The sequence below is a fragment of the Canis lupus genome, chromosome 1 (genome assembly GCF_048164855.1).
Source record: "Canis lupus baileyi chromosome 1, mCanLup2.hap1, whole genome shotgun sequence".
Classification (NCBI taxonomy): domain Eukaryota; kingdom Metazoa; phylum Chordata; class Mammalia; order Carnivora; family Canidae; genus Canis; species Canis lupus.
Genome location: NC_132838.1, coordinates 77,924,203 through 77,949,023, shown reverse-complemented (window position 1 = coordinate 77,949,023; position 24,821 = coordinate 77,924,203). Strand labels below are relative to the sequence as shown.

Sequence of the window (24,821 nt, the reverse complement as noted above, 5' to 3'; positions counted from 1 at the left end):
TTTTCATGCTCCCTCCTCTTCCAAAGGTTTAATAGCAGAGAACCAACCTGAGGCAGTCTATGTGTAACAGGTCATTTCTCTAGCAAAAATGTTCTATGAAGTATTGGACCAAATGAAAGTAAGTGGGGCTCAAAGGACTTGCCAAATGGCTAGACATATGATTATTCGTTGTTTTTAAAACCCAGCTTTGCCACCGAAATTTCTAACTGACTTTGGTGAAGATATGTACTCATACTCTTTCCCAATCAGTAGAAATGACTTCTACTCATATTTATGTGTATTCAAATCCCATTTCATATTCAGTTGACCTTCCTGGGCTCTCTTCTTGGTTTAGTCTTTACCTAATAATTTAAATCTTAATCATATTATGATTTTTATTAGTTATTATTGTTTTGTATTATGGATTGCAAGTTCTCGTAATGTATGGCATATGTCTTAATTTAAAAAGCAATGGGGTGTGATGGAGGGAATACTGAAATTTCTCTCAAGGGTACTGTAAAAGTTTTCAAATGAGGAAGTAACTTCATCAGTAGGTAACAAACTGCAGGGAGTTTTGATTGACATCAAGATTTCTATCTGGGGAGACTAGAGTGTGACATTCATGCAGTATTTTAAAATGACTCTTTTTGAAGGATACAGGCACTGGACTTGATGAAACAATGTATTCAACATATTGTTCATTTTGTTTATGATATGTAAATGTCTGATGGCTGGTGAGGTTGTTGATAAGAAGGGCTCTGTAAACATTTCCATGTATTTATCAAAAGAAGATGAAGCAGAGAGGAATGTTTTATTCAAGCTAATCCTTAGACTTCATAGACTAGCTCAAGCAAAGAGTAATTTGCATAAAATTGTTTTTGTCTGTTTCATATAAGTAGCCTCTTATATATTCTATGAATCAGATCGGCTGATAACAAAACTCTTTAATATATCTTAAAGGATCCAGTTAAAGCACAAATTTTGCTTACGATTACAGATTTTAAAATCCTAATACCTCACAGTATCAGTTCTTACCTTTTTGGGAGTTGTATACTGTACCAGTTGGGATATAGGAAACTGAATTGGTTTAACCGATGGTATTTTAATAAACATAGCATTTAAGTGTGGGCATGACTAAAGTAAGCAAAGTAAAAAGCCATTACTATCTCTAAGTCTGAATGGGCAAATGGAAAGAATGATGTTTCCAGAATGGGGGAGGAGGGGCTGCCTAATAGGAGTTATGATCTTAGAGGAATGCTGCCATTGTCAAGGTCTGAATCAAAGGATTGAAATCCTAGAGATAAGCATGGCATAAGGAAGGGTCAGACACCTCATAATTCTGAATTCTTAAGTTACCCAGGGAAAGAGGCTATGAAACTAAGGAGAAAACTACTGAAAAAGAGTGAATATTTAACAGTTTCAGGGTTCCAAGAAAATCAGAATTCTGTTCAGCATCCATTAGGCTCAATTGGGACCCTTAAAGAACTGTATCTTAAGAATGAGTATGAACCAGATGTAGACCAAGGTTTATAATCACTGCAACCCAGCCTTGCCTTGGCTAACTTAAGATAATTATCCAGAGGATACAGTAAAAGCTCTCTGGAGTAAGATAAAATCATCTAGAACTTCTACAATTAATACAAAATGTCTAGCATTCACTAAAATTATCAGGCATACTAAAGAAAGAAAATCAAGAGAAAAGGCAAATGAACCATTTATTGGGGTTATCAAACATACGCTTAATTTATTTATTTTAAATTTTTTATTTATTCATTTTTAGAGAGACAGAGAGAATGAGAAGTGGGCAGAGGAGGAGGGTGCAGGACATGCAGACTCCAAGCTAAGCATGGAGCCCTGCGCAGTTCTTGATCTCAAGACCCTGATATCATACTTGAGCCCAAATCAGGAGTCGGAGGCATAACCAACTGAGCCAGCAAATGTCCCCAAATACACACTTTAAGATAATGTATTAGTAAGGGGTGCCTGGGTGGCTCAGTTGGTTGAGTGTCTGACACTTGGTTTCTGCTCAGATTCTGATCTCAGGGTCATGAGATCAAGCCCTATGATGGACTCTGCACTCAGCTGGGAGTCTGCTTGAGATTTTCTGCCTCTCCCTGGGACCCTCCTCTCTCTCTCTCTCTCTCTCACTCAAATAAATAAATAAATCTTAAAATAAAAAATGTATTATTAAAATGCTGAAAAAAATAAACAACAAAGTGAAAATGAAAAATGCCACGATTTGGGCAGCCCAGGTGGCTCAGCGGTTTAGCGCCACCTTTGGCCCAGGGTGTGATCCTGGGGACCTGGGATCAAGTCCCACATCAGGCTCCCTTCATGGAGCCTGCTTCTCCCTCTGCCTGTGTCTCTGCCTCTTTCTCTCTCTGTGTCTCTCATGAAAAAATAAATAAAAATCTTTAAAAAAGAAAAAAAGAAAAATGTCACCATTTAAAGAAGTAGAACTTAGTTAAAAAACAAAACATGGGAGACACTTAACTCTGGGAAATGAACAAGGGGTAGTGGAAGGGGAGGTGGGTGGGGGGTTGGGGTGACCAGGTGATGGGCACTAAGGGGGGCACTTGGCGGGATGAGCACTGGGTATTATGCTATATGTTGGCAAATTGAACTCCAATAAAAAATTTTTTAAAAAAGGAAAGAAAATCAATAAAAAAAAAGATTGCTCTGGTAACAAACTATAGAAATGAACCCTGAAAGTAATGGATAAAAAGATGTGGTCTATGTATACAATGGAATATTACTCAGCTATCAGAAATGACAAATACCCACCATTTGCTTCAACGTGGATGGAACTGGAGGGTATTATGCTGAGTGAAGTAAGTCAGTCGGAGAAGAACAAAAATTATATGGTCTCATTCATTTGGGGAATATAAAAAATAGTGAAAGGGAATAAAGGGGAAAGGAGAGAAAATGAGTGGGAAATATCAGTGAGGGTGATGGAACATGAGAGACTCCTAACTCTGGGAAATGAACAAGGGGTGGTGTAAAGGGAGGTGGGCGGGGGTATGGAGTGACTGGATGACGGGCACTGAGGGGGGCACTTGACAGGATGAGCACTGGGTGTTATGCTATATGTTGGCATATTGAACTCCAATAAAAATATATGCAAAAAAATTTTTAATAAAAAGTTAAATTAAAAAAATGTAGAATTGAAAAATACAATAAGAAAATTTAAGAACTTAATGGTAACTTCAATAGCAGATTGGAAGCATTAGAAAAAGAGAGCCTTAGTTACTGAGAATAGGTCATTAGAAAATATCTGGCTGAAGCATGGAGAGGAAAAAGAATAAAACTGCCGAAAGTATTATATGGGCCATACGAGACATAATAGAAATATCTGACACGTAGTGGAGTCCCAGAAGAAGAAAAGAATAGAGCAAAAGCAATTTGTGAAAGAAGTAATTGGTTAGCTATAAATACAAATAAAAGTACCCTTGGCATATCTTACTGAAATTGTTGAAAACCAAAGTCGAAGAGAAGATATCAATGACAGACAGAAGGAAAAAGGCACATTACTTTCAAAGAAGCAACAAAATTATTGGCTGACTTCTCAACACAAATATTGGCACCTGGAAAATAACATGATGACTATCTTTTAAGGTTTTAAGGTGCCAGTGGAAAAACTCTGCCAATCCAGAACTTTATATTCACTGAAAATATCCTTTAAAAATGATAACAATATAAAAACTTTTCCAGAAAGGACACCTGGGTGGCTCAGTTGGTTGAGATCTGGACTCCTAAGTTTTCACTCAGGTTGTGACCTTAGGCTCATGAGACCAAAACCTACATTGGGCTCTGCACCCAACCAAGGGTCTGCTTCTCTGGCTCTCTCTCTCTCTCTCTCTAAAATAAATAAATAACCTTTAAAAAAGACATTTATAGAAAACAAGACTGAAAATTTTCATCCCTGTCAGATTTGCATTAACTGAAATACAAAAGGAAGTCTTTATTTTTTTTTAATTTATTTTTTATTGGTGTTCAATTTACTAACATACAGAATAACACCCAGTGCCCGTCACCCATTCACTCCCACCCCCCGCCCTCCTCCCCTTCTACCACCCCTAGTTCGTTTCCCAGAGTTAGCAGTCTTTACGTTCTGTCTCCCTTTCTGATATTTCCCACACATTTCTTGGTGGTATAGTGGTGAGCATAGCTGCCTTCCAAAAGGAAGTCTTTAAACAGAAAAAAATAAACTCAAATAATTAAAACAGAGAATTGCAGGAAGGAACAAAGAGTAACAGAAAGTGAAAATATGTGGACAGGTATATTTTAATATCATCTGAACAGAACAGCACTAACATCCTTTGGGGTCTACATCTATTGCAGAATTAAAATACATAACAACATTAAAGGAAGGGGCAGTGGAACAAATGGAGTTGAAGTGTTCTAAAGCCCTAACATTGTCTGGGAGCTTGTAAAATTAATAAAAAACATAAAAGGTATGTGTTATAATCTGTAGGGTAACCACTAAAATAATAGTGAAAGATTGCATTATTAATTAGCTAATAGATGGAGGAAATGGAACTATAAAGATATGGATTAATCCAGGAGAAGAAAAGCAAAGAGAGAATATAAAAAATATACAAGATAGGTGGGACAAATAGAAAACAAATAAGGTGCTAAATATTAACTCAGATGTATCTGTAACTACATTGAGTGTAATACAAACATTTTTCACACTGAGAGTTAAAGCAATATTACTTTACCAACTCTTGCTTGCCAGAGTCATGCCTCATAGTAGCATTGTATGATGGGAAGTAAAAGAATGGAAGGATACATGCCATGCAAACAATAGAGAAAAGAAAATAAAGTGTAACTATATAAATACCTGACAAGGTAGATCTTAGGATAAGAAACATTACTATAGATAAAGAGACACTTTATGTTGATAAAAATTTAACATACCAGGATGATAGAATTCTAAATTTATATTCACCAGATAACATAGTGTCAATATATATAAGGCAAGAAATGACAGAACTAAGAATAGAGACAAATGCAGTTACAGGAAGAAACTTTAACACCCCTCTCCTGTAAATTAATAAAATAAACAAATAAAATTCAGTCATGATACAGAAAATTTGAAATTTAAATAGGTGTCAGTTCTGCTCTCTTCATAAACAATATAAAAATTCTTTATAGTATTTTGACTTGATCAGCATGACTAAAATGTCAATTTGGGGACATCTTTATGGAAGAAATTCTTTTGCCAAATTTTGGGGTTTAGCATTTAAATAAACCAAACCTTTGAAACATTCCATATTGAAATTTTCCTTCATATAAGCTTTTAGATGGCCTACATTTTAAGGAAGAGCAGTGAAAAATCTTGTCTCTTATTTTGTAAAATATTTTATTATCATGAGAAAACAGGATACATTTCAGAATAGGTGATAACTACTCTCAGGAATTACTTCTTTTCTCTATATACTATCACAGTATTGTGTGGCACATAAACATACTGATTATCTCACTTGTCATTTATGTTTACCTGTATTTTAAGGAAACATAAGATGGCAATTGTTTACCACTATGAAAGTAATACCTTGAAATGCTTTTGAGTTTGAATTTGTTTGCTGTTGGGTTGTTATTATTTTTATCATTTTATTATTTTCATTATTCTTCAACAAGTGAGGTGTCAGGAAAACATATTTGGGCTTAATGACAGGGAATATGTTCTTTATTCAAGAGCATATTTAAATTAGTGGCAATTAAAGTGAGTGATGTATGCTATAGGTCCAACTCTGAATAACTCCTAACCTTGGTCTTATAATCCCCTAGCACACCTCCAACTAGCTCAAGGGATATGAAGATATGTTAAACAACTCTCAGAGATTACTTATGTTAGACTTATTTAACTTAAATGCCATTTAGCTTATTTATGGTAGCTGACTTCGAGAGGGTTATGAATTTTAGGAAACAATGATAGGGTTTAATACAATGATAAAGGTACATTATTATAAATCCAAGGAAAATAACAGACTTAGTATCATCCTTTTTGAACCATCCCTTCCATTTCCAGATGCAATATAGAGACATATTTAATACAGTATCATTCAATATAATTAAGCCCCATGAAAGCTAAGAAGCTATGCATTTTCTGAAGAAGGCTGTGTTTGGGGGATACATTTACATTATAATAATAAAACCAAGATTGTGAGTCAAAAGAAATTAGAGAAAGCAAACTATAAAATATCCCTCTTTTCTTCTAAAGGAAGAAAATGAAATATCGCTACAAAATTATTAGTCATTTTGCAGAAAATAAATTTGGTCTCCATAATAAAAAATAAATTTATTGTTTAGTGAGCTAAATTTAAACCACAAGAATATATTCTCTCAGTAATGTGACTGGAATTTATCCAGTTATTTGACTGATTTTTTTTTAATTCAAACGTGTTTAAAGGTATTCAAGTATGCTTTTATATTTTTTGAAAGCTCAAATGCCCTTTATCCCTTAAAATTTCTGAGTAAACAATATATTCTGTATTTTTCATAATTAAACATTTATCCATATTTACCTAGCAGTTTAGTTCTTTGTTATCTGAACTGCACACTAGTGAGATGACATAGATTTAAACTGCAGCCAGAATATACAAAAACAATAATAACAATAACTAAGTAGGATTAATGCAAAATTTCTGGTATTTCAGTGAGTACAATGCAGTAAATTCTAAATATGCTTCTTGTTTTTTATGTGATTTTTTCTTAAAGATCATAATGTTAAAAGTCATGCAATCAAAGCAATACCTTTAGATCATTAGAGATTATCTGGGTCAGGGGTTGGCAATTTTTTGTGTTTTTCTGTAAGGGCCAGATAAGTAAATAGTTTTGGCTTTGCAGGTCAACCTGTCTCCATCACTGCTACTCAGCTCTGTCATTGAACACAAAAGCAACCATTGACATTATGTACATGAATAGGCAGAGATACGTTCTAATAAAGCTTCATTTGCAAGAACAGGAAGTGGACTATATTTGGTTTGTAGGGCATATTTTTCAAACTTCTGAAAGTCCACATCTTAGTTATTTCACTGATCATGTATTACATGCCATGTCTTGTGCTCATCACTAGAGATACAAAAATGTACCTGACCTGATGCTTGAAATCAAAGAACTCAAACTAGTAGGAGAAGATGTACATATAAGTAAATAAATGTAATATATTGTTTTGGGTAACATGACAGTGCAGGAGAGAGAGAATTCTTAATTCAGATTTCACATAGTAAAATTTCACATAGTGAAAATTTCTTCAGGTACACAAGAGGAAAAATGGCATTTTGGGAAAGGAAAATTGTGAATAAGTTACAGAGGCTTGAAAGAGTTTGGCAAATTTAAATACCAAATAATGATTTAGTATAGCTGAGGTATATAGTATGGAAAGTAGCACAAAGTAAAAAACGAATTTGGAAAGAAATGAGTTTTCCAGGCTCCTTAAGAGAAGCCTGCTGAGGACATTGGATTTCTTGCTGGGGCAGTGGAGACAGCCAAAGTGTTTTAGTCTAGGATAAAGAGTGATCTTATTTGCGTTTTCTAAAGATATCCCTGGCAGGGACACCTGGATGGCTCAGTGGTTGAGCAATTGCCTTTAGCTCAGGGCATGATCCCAGGGTCCTGGGATCAAGTCTTACATCAGGCTCCCTGGAGGGATTCTGCTTCTCCCTCTGTCTATGTCCCTGCCTCTCTCTCTATGTCCCTTCTCTGGGTCTCTCATGAATAAATAAATAAAATGTTAAAAAAAAGAAAAAAATATACTCCTGGCAGCACTCAGAATGGTACGGCAGAAAAAAATGTGAGACTCAAGGCAAGGAAATCAAGTCATGGAGTATATACACAGTGTATATATAGCCTTAATTAAAATGGTTTGAACCAAGATGAGAACTGTGTGCATAGCATTTTATTGAATATATTTTCCTGCAAGGTCTTAGATCTTCCAGAGAAGGAAGTGTTAATCTACAAAATGATTGAAATCTTTCAAGGATAATTTAAAGGAAATTCCTTACCATCAGATATTATAAAATGCTAATGAAAATATACCTAGGATGGGAAACATGGTTAGTATATTACGGTATTTCTAGCACTTGGTTAAGAATCATAAAATGTGATTTCTAATCTCAGCTTTACACTTAAAGTCAGATGTGTTTAGACATAATCACTAATCTTTCTAAGTCTCAGCTTCCTTTTTGGACAAAATTAACTCTTCTATCTTCTTTTCAAGTTTTTTTCTTTCTTGGGGAGGGGAGCATGTGGGAAGAATACCTTTCCTTCCAGGATTATAAGGAAAAACACTTTAATGATTGTGAAATCATTTTCAAACTATAGTTTATCATTCAATAGTAAGTTATTATTGTAATAAGAAGAAAGCATCAAAGAGAATTAATTACTCTTGATTCCCTCATCTACAACAGATAGGGCAGAGATCAGAGACTATTAATGCGTTGGCAGAAATCTACACCTACTACAATTTTAGACAGCTCAGAAAACCAGATCCATGGAAAAGAAAGCCCAGAGGAGCCCATGAAATTAATGATCCTTGTAAAATGGCCCACCCTATGCTTTCAGGCTTCTAACATTTTGTGTGTGTGTGAGTGCATGCATGCACTCCCACACATCACACAGATGCACAGTGCACTTAGAATCTCATCCTTCATGCTCAGTCTTATTATTAATGCTGTTTGCATAATGCATAATCTCCATGGATGTGCATGCAACTTAAATGTTTGATATGTAGCCAGAGTGTCAACATTTTTCTTATCTTTTTTTTTTTGCTTAGCAGTCTTTATTTGATCCATCTTCCTTGGATTCACACAGACACATACAACTACAACATACAAAATTTCATACATACACAAAATATGAATGAAACTCACACAGAACTCAATACACACAACACACAAATACATGTGACACACAAACATACCCAACAGATATACTCAGTGATCACACCACACATGCATGAGTTAATATATGTTAACACATAGACAAAAACATGATAGTCACAAACAATAAACACTACACAGAAAATACATATACCACACACAAAAACCACAGACACAACATGTGCACAACACATCAATGATGAGTTTCCTAAATAAGTTGTTCATTTGTCACTTTCATAACATTTGGTTTATTTACATATCACCTAAACATTTATTTACCTCATATTTTATAATACTTATTCTGATTGCACTTCAGAATATTTATATGTATGTTTCCCTTTTCTCCTTTTTTACTTCATTATGCTTGAAAAACTTTTCATTATCTTATTTTTACATATTTAGCTCATCAAAAGTAACAGAAGGGTCGGTGTAGATTTAATAAATTTTATCCACTGTGTATGAAAATGTTGATTGTTCTAACTTCAGTGGGTTGATCTACTCAAAGAGAAGTTTCTTTATAATTTATGGAGAAAAATTTTAAAAGACAAGAATTATCTTAAAATTAGAAGGCCCATCAGAGATTAGCCAGCCCAGTCCTCTATATTATGCCAGTGCTATTTCTGCCCTAAACAGCTAGTGCTAAGAATAGCAAGTTTATCAATAACATTGGTAACACTTTTGGAAATCATCTATGATAGCCTATTAGTATATAGAAGGCAAATTGTCAGGTTGATATGGGTACTCTGCACATAGTAAGTCTCAGTTTGCTCAAGGAAAGATTCTATGAGTGAATATATAAATTATTAAAATATAACTTGTGGCAATCACAGAAAAATTGGAAAAATATACTAAGGTATAAATTTTAAAAGTGTAATTAATCTCACTATTTAGAACATCATTGTTCTAAAAGTGAGTTTATTGACTCAAAAGACATGCACATTTTTACTGCTTTGGAAACATATACCACAATTGTTTCCCAGGATATGCCAACATGTACTCCTCTTAGCATTGAGCATAGCCTAGGTCATCCTATTTAGGATTGCATATTGCTATTAAAAATCACCTTTACCATATATTGCCTTTTTTTCATATATTTCCTTTTTAAATTAGGTTTTCTACTTAAATATTTCCTAGGTTTACTTTTTGATCATGTTTATTTCCATTGACCTTCAAGTTTGAGAAGAAATACCTATTATAATTTAGTACACTCCTTAAAATGAATTGACATTTTGAGGAAGGAAAAGTCTTAGTGTTGTAATTTCCCTCTGTGGAGAAATATTTCCTATAGCATTGATACCCAGAGCTGTGTTGTTAAAAGGGGGAAAAAAGGTTGTCTCTTAATAGCTAACTTCTCATCCCAAGTAACCAAACTCTTCCATTCTCAATGTAAAGTTCTGACAAGATATTTGAAATGACAAAGTTATTCTCATTTCAGTGAAGAAACATTTATTTTAAATTTTTTTTTTAGAGCTTTATTTGTAGACTGTCTTTTGGAAGTTTTTGGTGAAAAGCGACATCTGATTACATTAAGGTTGCTACAAATGTTTTTGAGGAAGGCAAAATGAGTGTCTCTTATGATCCATCTGTCCATACTACTTTCTATGAAACATGAAGGACTGCCTTTGAATTTGATGTATATTAATTATTTTTTCTACAGGTTAGATTCATTTAAAAGATACATCCTTTTATAAAACATGCATTTTATTTCAATTGCATCAAAATAACATCCTTCCTTAAAAGGATCTGTGGATAAAGAGTTCCAGATTCATAATTAATTTTTAAGTCTATATAAATCCATTAAAAACTAATTCTAGGCAAATGACACCAAGATAAGTAATGTTTACATGAAATATTTTTCTAGGAAAAATATCCAAATTACCAAGCATTTGAGACATTTTTTAAAGTTTAGCATTAAACACGGAATTCATTCTTGAAGAATGAATACCTTTTGGGAATCCTAGTTCATCTTAGTGGTACTTTGATAAATTTGTGGTCAAACAAGTTATATCAGAATGTTAAGAGAGTAAAGCATTAGGAGGATTGGAGAAATTACTTCTGAATTCCTTTTCAGTTTCATCATCCTGTGATTAATATACTTAAATAACTTATTGATAAAGGTCCCCTAGATCACAAGAAAGGTACTTCCCTTATTTTGAGAAATCACTTAAAATATAAAAAGCATTTTTTTCTAGAAGGCTCTAGCAGGATGTCCAGTACTACATACTTTGAAGGATCCTTCTACAATTAGGCCCTGCATCAAAATCGGCGTCATAATATATTCTTAGGGTTTTGGAGGAACTAAACAAAAAACACTAAGGATCAATAACCTTCAAAATACGGAAAGAGGAAAAATAATCTGCTGAAAGGCCAACGGGAGCATAGATAACACAAATGCTGATCTGCTACTCTGGTGTTAAACTAGGATCAATGGAGGGGGCTAAAGAAATCTCAGATTGCCCATAACCTTGGATCCTGAAGAAAGAAAAAGAGAATCCTTCTTGGAAGAAAACATCTCCAAGTTAAGCCTTCAGGAGTTCATTCTCTAAAATCAACCAAATGTAGATTCACAATCAAAGGTTATCAAGCACACAAGATAAAAGCAGTTAGCAGAAACAACATGCCAGATATAGGCTGCTCATTTTCTCAAACATTGAAATGGTCAAATACAGAATAAAATGTAACTATGCATATCTACACAAATAAAAATGGAATCACAAAAATGAATGAATAACACAACTCCATAAGGATGATCAAGAAAATGAAAAGAAATAGAACTTTTATAATTAGAAACTTTTTAACATTTGAAATTTAAAAACCCAATCATAAGGTTAAGCAGCAGATTATACATGAATAAAGGGAAAATTTGTGGATTGGAAAATTGATCTGGAAAAAAATATACCACAATTCAGAAAGACAAGGAAATGACAATATGAAAGAAAGTTTAAGAGATATGAAAGATTATATGTGAAGTCCTAATAAATATGTACTTGGAGTCCCAGAGTAAGAAAATACAGACAATTGGATGAGAGGTAATACATAAAGAGCCAAAGGATGATTCATATTTATGAAACTTGAAGCCTAATTATGAGTTATAAGATTTCAGAGTATTTTAAAGTTTTCTTTGAACTGATGACCCTCATTACCAGTTTGTCATTAATGTTTTTATTGTAATGGCATCTTATGAGTTTTAGTTGAATATTGCACTTTCATGTCATGATGCCAAATGAGGTAGCCATGACAGGCACATAGTTTCTGGAAGCTATGACTACACTAGGTTGGATAAATGGCTAGTAATAACTTACCTGCACATAGAAATGATTTGCAAACTATATAAATATATCTCATTAAACCCAAATTAAGTGACAACTTGCCGTAAGCCAGATCCCAAAATATCTGCAGCTTCTCCAGTGCTACCCAATGCTAAGGAAATGTAAAGGAAGGAAAATTGAAATGGAGATAGACAATAACTTCAGCCAATTGTGATTAAATATCTTATTTTGAAAATTCACAACATAGGAACATTTGAACATCATGCTGATGATGCCCCTTACAGAGATTTGGAAATCATCCATGCAAATGAAGGACCCTAAAACTTGAGCTTCATTGACTTCATTTTTAAATCCACTTCTTTGCAAAAAAATCTAGTTAAAAGAAGTACAATAAATATCAAATCTAATATATAAAAGAAATTCACAGAAATTTTGGAAAGATGAAAAAGTCTTAAATGGCTAGAGGGAAAAAACCCCAATTGCCTAGCAAAAATAACAGGAACAGTAGACTCAACACCAATGACAAAATCTTGAAAACAGTGGAATAATATGTTAAAAGGATGAGAGGAAATATCTGTGAAATTAAAATTATGTACACAATGAAACTTTTTTAATATTGAGAAAAGAATAGATTTTTTTCAGGGTAACTAACATAGTTTACCACCTGTAACAAATTGTATCTAAAGAAACTTTAAAAAAAAATGTACCTCGGGAAGAATAATAATGACATCTGAAAAAAGTTTTAGATGCAATAAATAAAGGCATCACAAAGAAACTGATAAAGACATGTGTAAGTATAAATAAATATTTTCAATATTTCTGATTAGAAATAGAGCTAAAATAATAGACAAAAACCGTGAATTTGGGAGGGTACTAAAGGTTCAAAGGTACTTAGATTTTCAAGAGATGTATCAAGATATTTATTTACTTTAGAATTCATAGAATTCTGTCCAGAAGAATAATATAATCCTAAACATATTAGCAACTAATAACATAGCTTTAAAATGTAGAAATAAAAATATTTATAGGAACACAGGAAGAAAAATTCAGCATTTTTGGAAAAGTTTAACAACTGCTTCTCAGTTATTCATAGGTCAAGCAGACAAAAGCAAATAAAGTTGTGGAAGAGTTGGGCACAAGTACCAAGCTTCATTTAATAGTCATATACAGAATACTATGCTTAGCAGGATTATGAGTTTTCTTTTTCCTCAAACACACACAAACTTTTACCAAATTTGACTCTGTACCAGCCATGGTATAAGTCTTAATATTTCCAAAGAATAGGAATTATACAGATTATGTTATATGGTCACATTGTAATTAAGTTGCAAGTTTATAAGAAAAAGTTAAAATAAAAAAATATTTAAATCGCAAAACCCCTATAAATAAGAAGTGAGACAAAAAGCAAAGATATTGAAACATTTAAAATACTTTTTTTTTCCAAAAAAGATTTATTTATTTATTTTGGAGGGAAAGAGAGAGCATTAGCAGGGTAGGAGCAGAAGGAGAGAGAGAAAATCTCAAGCTGACTTCCTGATGAGCGCAGAGCCTGACAGAGGGCTTGATTCCATGACCCCTGAGATCATGATCTAGGCCAAAATCAAGTGCCCACTGAGCCACCTGGTGGTCCTTAAAATACTTCTAACTGAATGATAATAAATCATTATTTAAAACTTTCAGGGGCACCTGGGTGGCTCAGTGGTTGTGCATCTGCCTTTGACTCAGTTCCTGATCCTGGGGTCCTAGGATGGAGTCCCACATTGGGTTCCCCACAGGACACCTGCTTCCCCTTCTGCCTATATCTCTGGCTCTCTCTCTGTGTGTGTCTCTCATGAATAAAAATATAAAATCTTTAAAAAAATAAAATATATTAAAGCTTTCAGGATGAAGTTTAAGATACTCAGAAACAGTGTGAAATGCTTACATTAGTAGAGAAGGATGGCTACAAATTGATAAGATTAGCATCCAATTAAGACATAAAAAAAGAGTAACAACACAATTTTAGATGACTATAGCTGTCAACATCTTTGTGTTTCCCCTCCCAAAATCATACAAAAGGAACAAATAGGACCTCTATTCTTTCACACAAAAAATTCTTTCAAAACATCTTTTTTCAAAGTAAGAAGCATACGAATTCATACAATAAAACCATGTAAAAGCTATTGAGGTTGTGCAGAAACTACATAGGGGAGGTAAAGAGAACATATTCAGTGGTGAAGTCCAGTGGCAGCAGATCTCTCAAAGAACCAACAAAAAGTATACTGGCAGAAAGTAAGGAGTCTCTTTGAAGAGCAAAATCTTTCCACTGCCTTTTTTCTCCCAAAAATGAGGATAGGTAAATGCCCTAAGGGCTCAGAGGAAGAAGACTTACTCGGTGATTTGTATCAAAAACTTATAGCAAATAAGGCAATACAAATTGTCATGTGAAGTAGCCATATTTGGGGGGAAGCAATGTCTGTGCAGTAAAGGGTAGTGAAGTGTGTAAGGCAGCCTAAGTCTCTTGCCCCTCCTAATGGGGAAATGTTACTCATTCTATGACAAGTAAGAAAAGTGTCAAGAAAAAGATATCGTAGGGGAGGAGGGCGGGGGGTGGGAGTGAATGGGTGACGGGCACTGGGTGTTATTCTGTATGTTAGTAAATTGAACACCAATAAAAAAAAAATAAAGAAAAAAAAAAAAAGAAAAAGATATCGTAAGGCAAAAATAAATATCTAAATAAAATGGAAAAAAAAGCAGTACCTTCATCTGTTTAGAATAATGACAAGGAAAAATATTACCTAGAAGGCTATAAAAATTGTGATTGAATTATGTTCTTTTAATTTACCTCTTTGAAAATGAAATGTACAGATTCAAGCAAGAAGTAGGTGCAACAGAAGATAAAACACAAACTGGCAGAAGTCAGGAAAAAAAGAAAAAGGAATAGATAGGTGTGTAAATTTATTGATGGAAAATAGATTCTTCCAGTTGTTTCTCTTAGTAAAATAAGATATTTTAGCAGAGAAAGTAGAGTGTGAAATACCTTATCTTGAACATGAGGAGAGTGAAATGATTGGTAGTTCTTATTTGCATAGATTTCACCAGTCATGTCCAGCTACAGCCATGAAGTAGACCAAGAGTGGGGTTTAACCAGGCTTGGTCTTTTTCTAGTCCAGGATGAAGGACGAAGAAAGGGAAAAGATGTGAGTGTATGTAAGGTAATGATTACTGTATTGTGTGGAAGGAGAGAATTGAGGTAGAGAGAAACATTACTGTTTTAATACTTTTTTAAAATCTGGTGAACCTAGAACATTATAGGCCTATATTCCTCATGAGCAAAGATGTAAAAATCCTCAACAAAATATTAGCAAACTAAATTCCACAATACATTCAAAGAATCATACAGCATAATGAATACACCAGAATTCACTCCAGGGATGAGGATGGTTCAACATCTGCAAATTAATCATTGTGATACACTGCATTAATAAAACAAGGGATAAAAATCATATGATTGTCGATGTAGAAGAAGCATTTGGCAAAATTCAACATCCATTTATGGTTTAAAACCCTCAAAAAGTGAATATACAGGGAATGTACTTAAGAATAATAAAGGCCATGTATGACAAGCCCACAGCTAACATCATACTCAATGGTGAAAAGCTGAAAGCTTTTCCTCTAAGATCAGGAACACATCAAGGATGCCCACTCCTGCCACTTTTATTCAACGTAGTATTAGAAGCCCTGGCCAGAGCAATGAGTCAGGAAAAAAGAAATAAAAGGCCTACAGATTGGAAAGAAAAAATTTAAAGTATCCCTGTTTACAGAGGGCATCATATTATTTATAGAAAACCCTAAATAATCCATCAAAAAATATATAACTGTATTTATTAGTATTAAAAGTACTATATATATACTACTAGTAAAATACTATATATAGTAAGATACTACTAAGATATATATATATATATAGAGAGAGAGAGAGAGAGAGAGAGAGAAAGAGAGAGAGAGATAGATATTACTCAGCCACAAAAAAGAATAAAATATTGCTGTTTCTGACAATATGGACTTCAAGGCTATTATTCTAAGTTAAATAAGTCAGAGAAAGACAAATACCTCTCATATGTGGAATTTAAAATAACTAGCTAAAACAGACAAACCAAGCTCTTAGATATAAAGAATGGATTGGTGTTTACCATAGGTGGATATGGGTGAACTGTTTCTGTGTTTTATTTTTTAGTTTAAATAAATTGAGAGGAAAAAAATGTTAAGACTTCCCTAACCTGCTTTCCTTAGAATCTCCCAAGGAGTCCTGGGTTTCTGACATAAACCTCTCTGGAGCTAAGCTCATTTGTTGGCTGGTGATGATGAACAACTGCATAGGCCAGTCAACACTCAGACCCTCTGTGATGATTTCTCTCGGGCATCTTCCTCCATAGTGTTTAAATTGACATCTCTCAGCTGGGAGACTTCTGACCTAAACCCTTCTTCAGCCGGTCTGGATCCTTAGGCCTCCACTTGAGGAATATTATGCTACAATTTTATGAGGTAAGTGAGTACCCTTGTCTGAGGCAGTTTGGGTTCTTACTTTGTCTTATTGAAAGAGCTGGTTAAAGTAGGGTATCCTGAAAAAAATAGTTTTGCTATAATACTTATTTTGGAAATGTGACTACGTTTTAGCATGATATGTTGACAACAATGAAAAAATCTAATGAATAGGGCTTGAGAGTGTAGATCTTGAAGTTGGGGCAGGAAAGGAGTGGAAAGGAGTATTTGTTGCCTAATTTTATACAAGCAGATTTCATATTTTGTTGAGTCTTGGCCAAGACATATTAGTTAAGATAGGAGCAAAACCTTTAAAGTGGTAATAAAATGAAGTTAGTAGTTACTACTATGTTGTCTCAGATTTTTAACTAGGGAAGATAGCTGGCTATGAATGAGAAGACTGGAAAATAATCTTTCCAAACAAATATGATTTGGGATAAGGTTTGTTGTAGGATTGATCATTTATCAGCAAAGCTAAATATATTTAAAATATTTCCAGTATGGTTGGAGGGTCTGTAAACTCGATTACTCCAAACACAGAGTTCTCATTGATGTTCTAAATTTAATGACTCCCAGAAGTCAATGGAGATACCTTCTTGTGCTATAGAGTCATATAGAATTTTCCCAAGGGTACCCACTTTGAAATCCTAGCAGAATACTTTAAAACTGCTATATATTATTTAACACAAAATATTTAAGTTAAGAAACATAAAATATGAAGACCTGTGATCCTACCTCCAACTTTACTAGTAAAATTGAGGCTACCTCTGCTCACTCTGCCCTAACTTATCACCATTATTCTATATTTTGTGTTTATGATTTCCTTGTTTTCAAAAAAAATTTTCTTACTTGAGATTATATCTACACAATATATTATTTGTTTCCTTGTATTTGCATGATTATACTGCATGTATTTTTGTTACTTGCTTCATTTGCTCAACGTTTTGTTTGTGAGATCCATCCATGACACTGAGCTCATACATGTTCACTGCTGTATAATATCCCTCTGTTATGAACAGTTTGTCTCTCCTCCTGTTCAAATGGATGGGTTGTCCTGCTTCTAAAAGTTCTTCTCTCTTACTCAAGGACTTTGCTTCTGTAAGTATCTTATATTTTGCCTGCATCATTTTTTCTCTCTCTCCTGAGCATTTCTATCAACTTATAAACATGCAAAAATATCTCACATCTTGAACTAAAAATCAGACCTCAACTTCCTGCCCAAAATTATCCCATGATTCTGTTCCTCTTTTAGCAAAAGTTATGGAAAGAGAGTTATCTCCACTTTTTTATTTCCTCCTTTCTCTTAAGTTACTCCAATTAGACTTTTGGGTTATTTTCGATTATTCCATCAATCAGTATTTCTATTATTCCAAACAGAATTTTCATTTTTCTGATATCAGTAATCAATTCTTAGTTCCCATCTTTTCAATCTTTTAGCAACATTAGACACAATTAGAGATGCCTTTCCCCTCTCCCTCTTCAAGAGCAGGTATGACTGCTTCTGTGAATTTCAGACTTTTCTATACTAATTGTTCACAATCCTCACCAAATGTTTAGGAAGCATATCAATTTAACATGACTAGAAAATAGTTTTGATTTCTCAGAAAAGGGCATCACTGTTCGACTCTTTGCTCAGGCCAAAAAGCTAAGATTATTTTTTATTCCATTCTTTTGTTTACACTCCACATCTAATCCAGTAATCCTTCAGAATATTTCCACATTCTGATCCCTTTTCACCACTGCTTCAGTCACCTTGCCCTAGCCACATTTACATAGCTTTCAACCTGGCCTGCTTGCCATCTTGTCTCCTGATAGTCAAGTCTTCACAAATCAGCCAGGGCAATCTTTGAAAAACACAAATCAACTCCTGTTTTTTTCTGTGCCCGGTAAGAATACAAGCCAAACTCCATAGTCAGACCTATAAGAATTTATGCAACTTGGCCCCTAGCTATTTTTTCCAATCTCTTCTCCAAGCCTATCTCCTTCCTTACTGCAGTATAGACACATATGGTTTTCTTGCCTTCCACAAACACACTAAGGTCATTCTCACATGCTGTTTTCCCCTCCCTGGAACACTCTTCCAAAAAACTTCACATGGCTGACCCTTTACCCCTTTCATGTTTGCTCAAATGTCACATCTTCGAGGCTCTTCTCTGTTCCCTTTATCTACAAACCACTTTCGGGCCAACTTTTATTTCTTCACCCTGTTATCTTTCCAAATAGAATGTATTACTATGTGACACTATTATTACTGTATTCCATTTGTAATTAGTTTATTATTTGCCTCTCTATCTAGAATATAAATGTTATGAAGGCAGAAACTTCTCTTTTTTGCCACTGAATACCCAGGACCTGGAACCTAGTTGGAACATAGATTCTTCTGCATTAGTTCTTTATTTCAGTCAGTATACTTTCATTATCATCATGTTATAATTAATAGGGTCATTCAGAACAAGCATATCTCAGGAGATAAGAGATTAAGGTATACATATTCAATTTTATTCCTGAATCTTTTTGGTTAGTCCATTTCTTTGCAACACACAGCCATTATGTGTGTTCACTGGAACTGATTAATTTTTACAATTCAAAAAAAAAATTTTTTTACAATTCAGGTGATAGCTCATACCTTTTCTAGTACTCTGAATTACTCAAAATTTCCAGTGTTCACTCTTTTATACATACATAAGTATATGCAAATGTACACTTTAAATAAAACTACATACTTAGAAGAAACAAGACAAGGATATATACCTACCCCTACATCAGAACTAATAGCTAATACGTACTGTGCCCTTAGTATTTATTGAGCACTTACTATGTGCCAGGCATTATTATAAGCACTTTACCTGTATGTAATTGCTTATTTAATCTTCACTAAAGCCCATGAGGTCCTGTTATCCCAATTTTTCTACTGAGAAAACTGAGGCCACATAAGTGAAGAAACTTTCCAAGGCTACAAGATCTATATTACAATCTTTTGTGTCTATGAATGTTGTGACATTTGACCCTTGCAGCTTCTGTCCAGGATAAAGGGCAACCAATGTGTCAGTTTTCAAGGACAAGTAAATTCATTAAAAATGCATATATTGGGATCCTTCTGAGCTGCACTTCTGTCTCTGACACTCTGTCACCTACACCCTCTTTCCATTCCCAAATCTTCTTGTGGGACTCTCAATCCTCTCTCTCTCTCCATAATGGATTCTTTCTCAATTTAATTTTTCTTACCTTTTCCTTATGAACTATACTTGACTCTTCTTTGACCTCCTCAACTGGAAATTCAGTGAGACCTCTATTCTACTCTCTGCATTGTTTTATCCCTGGATAAAAACCTTCACCACTGTCAAACAGTGTGACTGTAAGCAACTTGCTTAACTTCTCAGGGACAGTTCCCCAATTGTGAAAGAAAGGGAGAGTGGATTAGATGAACCTATAAAGCATCACAAATTCAAAGGTCTTAATTTTTAAAATTTTGATAATATGTCAGACTTTCAGAAAATCTGTAATTATAATACAAAGAAATCTTAGCTGCCAATACTCATTACCTCAAACTTCCAAATGTTAACATTTTACTACATTTGTTTTATATCTATCTATCCACCTAGCTATACTTTTTAAACTTTTTGAAATTATAGACATGATACCCTTTTACTCCTAATACTTCAGTGTGTATTTTCTTTTTTGTGTGTGTGTGTGTATTTTCTTTAAAAAAAAAAGGGGGGGGGGAATTCTGTTACATACAACAGCATAATTAAAAATGCTAGGAAAATAACACAGATAAAAAAAACTATTATATATTGTATAGTCACTTTGAGTCTTTTTATTTTATGTCAAATGATTAAAAATGGATTGTGTTTTCTAATGTTCTTCTAACAGGTGTGATTTTGAAACTTCTCAGCCTTTCAACAAAACCTTGATAACATTAGTCTTTTCTGTGGATTTGTTTTCATAATGATACTTCCTATATCTGTCTGGATTCTTGGTTGTATGCCACTCAAACTATCTTAGTCTATCTTAAGTAAAATATCAAAATTAAAAGGGGAATATAGGAAATATATTAAGATTCATAGAATCACTAAAATACCAGAGAACCAAAATGTAAAAATATGCAGGAAACATGAATAGCTACTCAGCCAGGATCCAGACTTTGATCATCAGGAGTGAGAGGTCATAGTGGAAAGTTGGTTTTACTAATAACTAACCCCCAAGACCATATGTGAAGTAGCAGAGAGTCAACTTCCTGTAAGATAACTAGGGCACTCCTGGGAAGAGAAATTGAGGAATAGTGTACTTATATATTCATTAACAAGAAAAAATATACAGCTCATTTTAAACAGGACATACCAATATTTTCTCCTTAGACTTGTAAAAGACTGACACTAAAATCCAAATATGAATATAGCTAAAATCTACACCAAAAATTATGAGTGCAAATGCTCACAGCAATTAAATATTTATTTCAAAGGAAGCCTCCCTTTGCTGAGAAAGAAAATTTACTTCAGAAAAGAGGTTTGCTTTTGCAGAGAGCTTTAATATATAAGGACAGCATTGCTTCCCCATACCTATTCCTCTAGCATCAAGGAAAGTTAAAAAATAAATAAATAAATAAAACAATAACCTCACATAAGATTTATTAGAGTTCAGTTAAATGTACAAATGAAACATCTGACCCAGTCAGCAATGATGTCCATTAGTTGTTCTATGTAATATTTCAAGAGAGTAATATCTGGAACACTAAATAAATAAATTGAAAAGATATCATGAAACTATGAATTCTAAAGAACCCGACCCACCTCTCATGACCTCTTTGAACCAAAAGATCACATATAAAAAATTAATGGGACAAAGAAAGAAACTTGACAAAGAAATTGAAAAGGAGGGGAAATTACTACATGTAACCACAACTGGGGACAGATTGTATCACAGGATTATTAGAATTTGGAGGAAAACATTATTATTTTTTAAATTGAATTGGATTATTTATTACAGTTCTAAAAAGTATTGAACATGAGGAAGATTCCTAGCAAATATTAGATTATACCAGGAAATAATGTATATGAGAGGAGCGTCTCAGAGATAAATCTCTATATAAACATTACAAATATTAAATTTTTCTTCTTGTAGCTCCAATCTGATAAGAATTGCTCTTATATTTTATAAATAGCAAGGAATGTAATTCTGCTTTCTTACCTTTGTAGATAGGAGCAGTAATGTTTTTCAGAAACTGACAATGGAGGCATTTTATGAGTTTAGTCAAGTTGGTGACCATTGAGAGGGAATTTGAATAAGCAACAGAAGAACTCTCCTGTGGGCAAGAGTGGCTTTCTATTTAGTTGTGGAGTTTCAGCTAATTAACTCCTTCCACCCCAGCTTCTACCTTCCAAAATCTTATTCAGCTCCTCTGGGAAGCCTCCCTAAAAGCCCTAAATGGGGATTTTTTTTTTTTTTTTTTGCCAGAGCTCCAGGCTTCCCTGATACCTTTTGATATAAATGTATCACTGTGGTTTTGTTTTGTCTTGCATGATAGAGCATTATGGTATCTATTTTCTTCAATAGTGTATAATGTCTTTGAAAGCAAATGATATAGTTTGGGAATATAGGTGAGGTATGGCACTGTTGGGGGAGTAAGGTCTAGAGTAGATGGCCAAGAAATAATTCTTGAGACGTCTTTGGTGGAAAATGGTGCTTTTATTAAAGCACAGGGACAGGACCCATGGGCAGAAAGAGCTGCTGCACCAGGGTTGTGAGGGATGACTGATTATATACTTGTGAGTTGGGGATAAGGAAAGGGGAGGTTTTCAAAAGAATTTTTGTATGGTAAAGAGGACCTACAAGATACTGGAGGTCTTCCCATTGTCAAGTTAAGGTTGTTTTTCCCTCTAGAAAAGCATTAACATTAAGATAGTTGGGAGCTTCCTTCTGGGAGTTAGGTTGTTGATAAGAAGCTCTTTTCCTGTAAATCACTAAGACATTTACAAACTGAGGGAGACTCAGGTCTTGCTGGACTGGAATCTCTATAAATTAACCATTTGTTTTTTCCATTGTTTTTTGAATGTCACACATATCCCACCTGGGAGTAAGGGAGTGGTTTGTGAGCTATCAGCTTGTACTTTGTCCTCAGCTTGCCTTCTGCTCTCTCATCAGCAAATACTGTATACACATACACACACACACACACACACACTGGAATAACAGACTTAATTTTCATGTAAAGTCTAGATGATCTTTAAATGTTATAGAAATACATGTTTGTTTCCCTTCCTTGCCCTTCCCACACAGGAAAAGCCCAGACTGCCTTGCAGGTCATAGTATCTATGCAATCCTGGTCTAAGCTTCTGCTTTAAAATAATGATGGTCCACAAGGACCCAAGAAGTCAAATAGATTTACTTCCTGCCATTCCTTGGATATTAGTGATATAAATTGCATCCCCGCTGCTTGTGTCCTGGGTGTGCGGAAAATGCAATCTAGTATGAAAACGTGGACACAATTTTACAACACTCTGCAGAATTAAGTCCAGTTTGCTGAATACTGGGCAAAGAAGAGAGAGAGAATTTAAACCAGTGTCAGGGAGTCTTGGAAAATGAGAGGTCTTCTGAACGAGAATGGGACAAATTCATTAAAATGAAACCACTTCAAGCCACATGGCTCCAAGCACTGTGGAATGAACATATACCTGAATAGAAAATCAAGGTGGTCTCCAAAGCTTTTGTCTTGATTTCTCTTGTTATGCCCTAAATGAATGTAAAGGCTTTTATAATGCTCAGACCAAATAAAACCACCCTTGCCACTATTGTACTTCAAATTTATGTAAAAAAAAAAAAAAAAATAGAAGAACACAGTGAGTATACCCTGCTTGTTTGCTAACAAGCACAACTAACATTGCCCAATTATCTAAAAACTGGAAGAGAAAGTCATTTTCCTCTTTAATGATGTTAGATGTTTTTATAAGTGTGAATAATTGGAGAATTTTAACACAGAAAGTATCCTATGAATTTTTGGTAGTAATTATGGTGTGAAGGTCTGACCTTTTCAACATTCTTATATGCTCTGCCTTGAGTTCCTTGAAGGTTAATGCTGTACATCACTGGTCTCATAAAGCATTGCTGGAAGATTTGAGGGCAGAATTTGTGCATGATTATTTCTCATTCTTGTGGGTTGGAGGCTTTGAATGAGTTTTTCTTCTGATCCTGGTCTCAACTGACTGTGTCTACTGGCAGGAGGCAAAAAAAACCCCCCAAAACCTTGTGTGTTACTCACATGCTTTTCCAGAGACAGACCCCAGAAAGAAGATGCTGAGAGCAGCTTCTTGTTTGGATCAGCCCTCTTCCTTCTGTGTGCTTGTTCTGTGATATATTGGAAGCCATGTCCATCCATGGTCCATGCTTTCAGCATTTTATTCCTGCCTCCTGTCCAGTAGGCATATGTGAGAATACCAGTGGTCTGGAGACATTTGGAGAAAATCTTTGTGTCTACTCAGTCAGCCAAACTCTTTTATGCCATTCCATTAAAGCAAGTCTAAGTTTGTATGCTGTGTTTGTAAATATAATAATTCTGTAAATCCAAAGCTGGAAATATTAGGCTTTAGGCAACAAAATGGGACATGTGCATCTAATTAAGCTAAAATTCTACTTACAATTTAAGTCTGGATTTCTTTTTTAGAATGAGTAGGGGGAAATTTTGATTAATATTTTGAATCCTCATGCAAATCTTGGATCAAATGTTTAGAAAATAAATGGCCTCACATGTAATTTTGCACACAAAAATTGTTATAGAGCAAAAGTATTTATGGAAGAGAGTATGGAAAAACTCAAGTTGTGGATTTTCCCCCCACGTTAAAGTTTAAAATTGCATAAGTAAGTTTGACTATAAAGAATACTAAAGATTAGATACCTCTTTTATTGAGTTAACTTCAAAATTAGGTGGGTGAAGTACAGCTACATTTCAAGAGACATTTCACATTCAATTGGTACTTAGCCTTGTAGTTTATTGAGAAGTTAATTTTACAAATCATGGAGGCAGATAAGTTAAGTCCATGCTGACCTAATAGTCAAGCCATTTGAGGTTCACCTGTAACTAGTTTCTATACTCCTTGTTGTGGTCATATTATATTCAGCTGGGAAGGAGATGTGTCTGAATGTAGTGAGAATTTTATTTTTCTTTTAATGTGCC

At 34.3% G+C, this 24,821-nt stretch overlaps 1 long non-coding RNA gene across 1 annotated transcript in view; it reads left to right on the top strand.

Moving 5' to 3' along the window:
• Positions 1-24,821, top strand: part of LOC140620295 (uncharacterized) — a 275,011-nt gene that overhangs the window by 238,276 nt on the left and 11,914 nt on the right. Inside the window, exon 2 of the long non-coding RNA XR_012020090.1 lies at positions 16,549-16,657. This is a non-coding gene — a long non-coding RNA (uncharacterized lncRNA). The remainder of the gene's footprint in view (positions 1-16,548; positions 16,658-24,821) is intronic.